The sequence below is a fragment of the Dipodomys spectabilis genome, unplaced genomic scaffold (genome assembly GCF_019054845.1).
Source record: "Dipodomys spectabilis isolate Male_0828 unplaced genomic scaffold, ASM1905484v1 ptg000298l, whole genome shotgun sequence".
NCBI lineage: Eukaryota > Metazoa > Chordata > Mammalia > Rodentia > Heteromyidae > Dipodomys > Dipodomys spectabilis.
In genome coordinates, this window is record NW_024870975.1 from 3,483,872 (window position 1) to 3,489,638 (window position 5,767).

Here is a 5,767-nt window from a genome sequence, read left to right on the forward strand (position 1 = left end):
TTCAAAGTTACACACTAAGGTTATTATGGTTCAACTCATTATTTGTTTATGGCTTATATCATCTCTTGTTCCTCGCTAAAATATAAAGTAAGGAATCCCTAAATTTTAACAAGAACTGTGTAGTCTTAACCCTTCATTCTGCTTCTTCACACAAAGACTTTGCAACTTCTCATTAACAAAGTTTCTATAAATTCTGAAATGTACATACTTAGTACTATATGTCTGCTAACATAAATCTTAAATACATTATAGAAAATTTTATACCTGCCAAACAGTCCTAATTTTGGCATATAATCCTAAAATTAAATAGATATAAAACACTAAAATTTTTAACAACCCTTAACACTTGCTGCTGTGTTCATTATGACATGTGCCTTGTATAGAACAATTGAATTATTTCCCCTACACATCTCTTGAACCGCAAATATCTGGAATTATTTTGTTTTTGACATGTCCATCTTGACATTATTCTTAAATGTGTGCTTATGTAAGAAGTACATGGTTCTAAAATTTCACAATTCTTCTAAACTTACTTTTTGTTGAATTGCCTAGTTTAAGAAAATCAATTACACTTTATATATAAAAAATATTCTGTGCTCAATTCAGCATCACATAAACTAACATTGTAATGATACTGAGAAGATTAGCATGGCCCCTGCGCAAGGATGACAGGCAAATTCCTGAAGCATTCCATAGTTTTACAACAATAGATGCTGGAGGGGATGTGGACAGAAGGTAACCTTACTGCATTCTTGGTGGGAGTGTAAACTTTTTCAACCATTTTGGAAATTAGTATGGAGGTTCCTCAAATGACTCCACATAGATCTCCCATATGATCCAGAAATCCCACTTTTGGGCATTTACCCAAATGATCACAAACAAGACCATACTAAAACTACCAGCACAACTACATTTATTGCAGCATTATTTAAGATAACTAAGATATGGAACCAACCCCGATGCTCCTCAGCAGAAGAATGGATCAAGAGAATGTGTTTTATATAAACAATGGAATTCTATGCCTCCATCAGAAAGAATGGCATCATCCAATTTGTTAGAAATTGGAAAGATATGGAAAAATATTAAGTGAAGTAAGCCAAATCCAAAAGAACACAGGTCCCATGGTTTCCTAATTTTCAATAACTAATATATGTATAGTATAAGCAGAAAAGCTCAAAAGGTATGTCCATATGACCAGATAGCATAATGTTCCGGGAAATGAAACCCAAGATAGGGATACAAGAATTTTTCTCTTTTTTGCTATTGTTTCTAATGTACTTATAATGTGCAATGTGATTTTTTGTGTCTTTTTATAGGTTCCTCCCCATGCTATAACAACTGTTTTCACTGTATTTGAAGTTGATGCGCCTATATCTTGTATATATGCTCTTCTAATTTGGGGAGAGGAAGGAAAAACACAAAATGCCTAAATAGGGATACAGGTTGACCCATTGTAACAATGAGATGCACAAGACACTATGCTGAAAAATGAACGTTACAATTTAGGCAGGGGAAGGGGGGAGGGGTGTGCACTTGTGGAGGTGCGAGGGAAGGAATGGTAGGGGAAAGATAAAGGAGGAGGTAACAATGCTTGTTAGGAATTGTTCTCATTACCTAGCTCATGTAAATATGACACCTGTGTACAGTATTTTTACAATAAAAAGTATAAAACTTTTCTAAGAGGGAGGAGTTTATTTCCTTTATTTTGCTTATATAATATCGTTAACAAAGAAATTAATGCAAAACACTGATATGAAGATATTTAGAATGGATGTATGTGTGTATGTGTGTGTGTGCACGCGCGCGCGCAAGTAGCATGCATGTACAGGAAATTGCATTTCTGTTGGCATGCTCAGAATTTGAAATCGCGGCTTCAAGGTCTTGCTAGGCCTTTCCTCTCTAGATTGGTGAGCTACTATATAAGCTACATCTTCATTCTTGGCCCTATGCTAGTTCAATAAATTTTTGAAAAATTGTCTCATGAATTTATTTTGCCCTGATTGGGTTCCAACTGTTATCCACAGATCTCGGGCTCCTGAGTAGATGACCGGAGGAGTTAGGATTACAGGTGCGACCATCCAGCACAAGGTTTTCAGAATAATTTCAAAAGTAGAAGAAAATTTACTTCACAGGGTCCTGTTTTATCATCTCCTACTTTGAAAGCATTTTGGGTGATTGTATATGAATTTTTTAGGTTTTTGATTCTTAAAAGTCAGTTAATGATAATATTTAAAAGTTTTAGTACTTTTTAAAAAGGAAACTGGAAGTTTCCTCAATTTATAAGCTCAACTCTCTACATGATAACCCAATCTCACCAACACAGTCTGTGTTGAAGACAAAATGTAACAGAAAACAATCACCATGGACATTAATTGCTATGCTATTATTTCTTGGACACTATGAATATTGAATTGAGAATGTAAGAGACTGGAGAGATTTTACCTACCTTTTGTGTACTGCTAAAAGGCTTTTGGAAACTTTGCCTCATTTCCTTTCTCACTGTATGTCTTTGGGTCATCTACTTAAGGCATTTAATTACAATTTTCCCAACACTAAAATGGTAATAACATTAGCATTATAACAAATATTATCTTAAGAATTAAGGGAAATAAAACTTGTGAAGTACTTAACCTAAACTTCTGTGAAGGAGCTTTGAGTTTAGCCAGCAGTTTTTTTAAAATACTAAATAGAATGCAATAAGCATTACAAAAACCATTACATGTAGTGAGAAACCAGAAGTAATGTTATCTATTGACCATGTTGTGCTTCCAAGGAAACCAGGGTGATAACTTCTTATTCTGTAAATAAAACTGGTTATCTTATATCTTACGTCTTGGTAGTGTAAAAGTATCAGGGAAAGAATAATAAATGAATGTTGTAGACTGAGGTGAAGTCCATATGAAAATGTGAAAAACTGATAAAACATAAAAGTACCTTCGCGATATGTTGGGTTTACATTTTAAGGAAGACCTAGAAGAATGAATTCTCTTTTTGATATCCTAGCATAGGTCCTTAGAAGTAGGAACTCTTTCTTCCTTCTTGTATAGGCATCATCAGATGAGAGCAACTGTATTTTTTTTGTTTGCTTCCTTCCATTTATTCTTCAGTTTGAAATCTGAACTACTTGAGATTAGGGAAATTAGACACATAGACTTTGGAAAGAACAATTAACGTAAAATAAATAAAATGCACATAGCCTTGTTAAAGGTCTAACTAAATTGAATTATATGGTCTCAAGCATTAACAGAAAATGATTTAAGCAATATCATTTTATTGAAAATTGAAAAATGTTAGGAGTGGCTTAATATTTTTCTATCTACTACCTTGAATTAATTACTGATTTTGTATGGAGAGATTAAAGATGAGATTAACAAGAAACTTGATTAAAATTGGACAAAAGTTCTGAATAGACATCTTTTCCCTAAAGCCCTGAAAATCGCCAGTGGGCTAACAAAGTTGTGTTTAATACAACTTCTATGCTGGCTTAATGGTTTGTGAACTGAAATATTAGAGAAATGTAATTCAAAATTACTATGATAAGGAGTTCTGGGAAGATGGCGGAGGAGAAGCTGGAGGCTAAACAAGCTCTCGCAGAGAAAAGAGTTTTATTTTTTTCAAATTTAATTTTTTTTGTGAACATACTGTACAGAGGGGTTACAATTACATGGGCAGGATAATGCGTACATTTCTTATCAAGCATTGCAGCCTCCTCCTTTGTTTACCCTTCACATCCCTTCCCAATCTCCCCCCTCCCCTCCCACCCAATCCTCCCCCCTCCCCCCCACACCAACGTTGTAAAGCTCGTTTTCTACATGACAACTTGTACTTCTCATTGTTGCAACAGGTCCACCTGTATCCTTAAACGACTTGTTTTCCCCATCTCCTCCACAAGTTATACTGACATAAAATATAGTGAAAGCAGGGGTTATACTGTGGGGGAGGGACTTACAAAGCAACAAAGAAATAATCTTATAAATGCATTAGAAACAAATGCATGAAATAAAAAAAACATTAAAATACCTATCTAAGGGTTCATTTTCCTAACATCACATTATCTGAGCTTTTCCGCTTGACTCATACATATACTAGATATTGCAAATAAGGGAAGCCATGGGACCTATGTTTCATTGGGCCTGGCTTACTTCACTTAATATAATTTTTTCCAAGTTTTTCCATTTCCTAACAAATGGGGCAATGTCGTTCTATCTGATGGAGGCATAGAATTCCATTGTGTATATATACCACATTTTCTTGATCCATTCATCTACTGAGGGGCATCTGGGTTGGTTCCATATCTTAGCTATGGTAAATAATGCTGCAATAAACATAGTTGTGCTGGTCGCTTTAGTGTGGTCTTGTTTTTAAACATTTGGGTAAATGCCCAAAAGTGGGATTGCTGGGTCATAGGGGAGGTCTATGTGAAGTCTTTTCACGAACCTTCATACTGCTTTCCAAAGTAGTTGAACAAGTTTACACTCCCACCAACAATGCAGTAAGGTTCCCTTCTGTCCACATCCCCTCCTACATCTGTTGTTGTTAGAGTTCTTGATTATAGCCATTCTAACTGGGATGAGGTGGTATCTCAATGTTGTTTTGATTTGCATTTCTTTTATGGCTAGGGAGATTGAGCATTTTTCTTCCTGTGTCAATTGGCCATCCTTCTTTCTTCTTCAGAGAAGTTTCTCTTCAAGTCTTTAGCCCACTTATTTATTGGGCAGTTGTTTCTTTGAGGATTTGTTATTGGGGGATTTAATTTTTTGAGTTCCAAGTATATTTTTGATATGAGACCTTTGTCTGTTGTATGGCTAGTGAAGATCTTCTCCCAATCTGTATGCTTTCTGTTGATCTTGCTAGCTATGTCCTTTGCCATGCAGAAGTTCTGCAACTTCATACAATCCCATTTGTCCAACCTTTCTTTCTGGGAAGATGGCGGAGGAGAAGCTGGAATCTAAACAAGCTCTCGCATAGAAAGCAGTTTTAGAGTTCCAGTGAACATTCCTAAGCCAGAGAATCACACCAAGTGTGCCATCACAGGACAGAGAGTCAGGCCAGAGAGAGAAAGGAGTTTTAGAGTTCCAGCGAACAGACTTAAGCCAGAGAATCACACCAAGTGTACCATCACAGTTCAGAGAGTTAGGCCAGAGAGGGAAAATCCAGGCAAGGAGACAGATCTGAGCACTTGCTAGCAGCCACCACTGCGGGCTACAGTGGTGGTGGAGGTGGCAATAGCCGCCATACCTGCAACATAGAGAGTCCAGGACAAAGGAGCCAGACATGGCGCGCGAGTGTATTCTACTGAACACCAACAAGAACCGACAAGGAGCAGACATCTTCATCCTGCAGTTCACAGACCAGAGATGACCCAGGAACCAAAATGCGGTGTGAGTAGAAGCCTAACGTCCTCACTCCTTCTCAGGGAGCAGAGGAGGGAAGGCCACCCCTCCCTGCCATTACAGGAGATCTCCATGTTTGATACTGACAAAGCTTGGTTGACCAGCTAGCTCAAACACAGGCCTTGGAAGAAAACTAGAGTCATTTAGCAGGTCAGAAGATCCTAAAGTGACATGGCAAACTCAGCCCCATCCAGGGAAAAGTCACCCAGCTCGGGCCGCCAGCCCCAGGAGTGGGTTTCTTCACTGGGTAATCAGAGCCAGAGGCTGCCCCTCTCTTTAGCAGCATGGACAATCCATTGAAATTCAGTAAACATAAACCCTGAGAGTGGCTCGAGGCTGGGCTCTGTGAGTCTCTCACAAAGTCTCCTCAGGGA

The 5,767-nt window shown here is 37.6% G+C and overlaps 1 non-coding gene across 1 annotated transcript; it reads left to right on the plus strand.

Annotated features, from left to right (window-relative positions):
- The first annotated feature begins 593 nt into the window (after window positions 1-593).
- LOC122127311 lies at window positions 594-700 on the plus strand. The gene has a single exon (XR_006151123.1). It is a non-coding gene; the product is annotated as a U6 spliceosomal RNA (small nuclear RNA).
- Window positions 701-5,767: the final 5,067 nt, after the last annotated feature.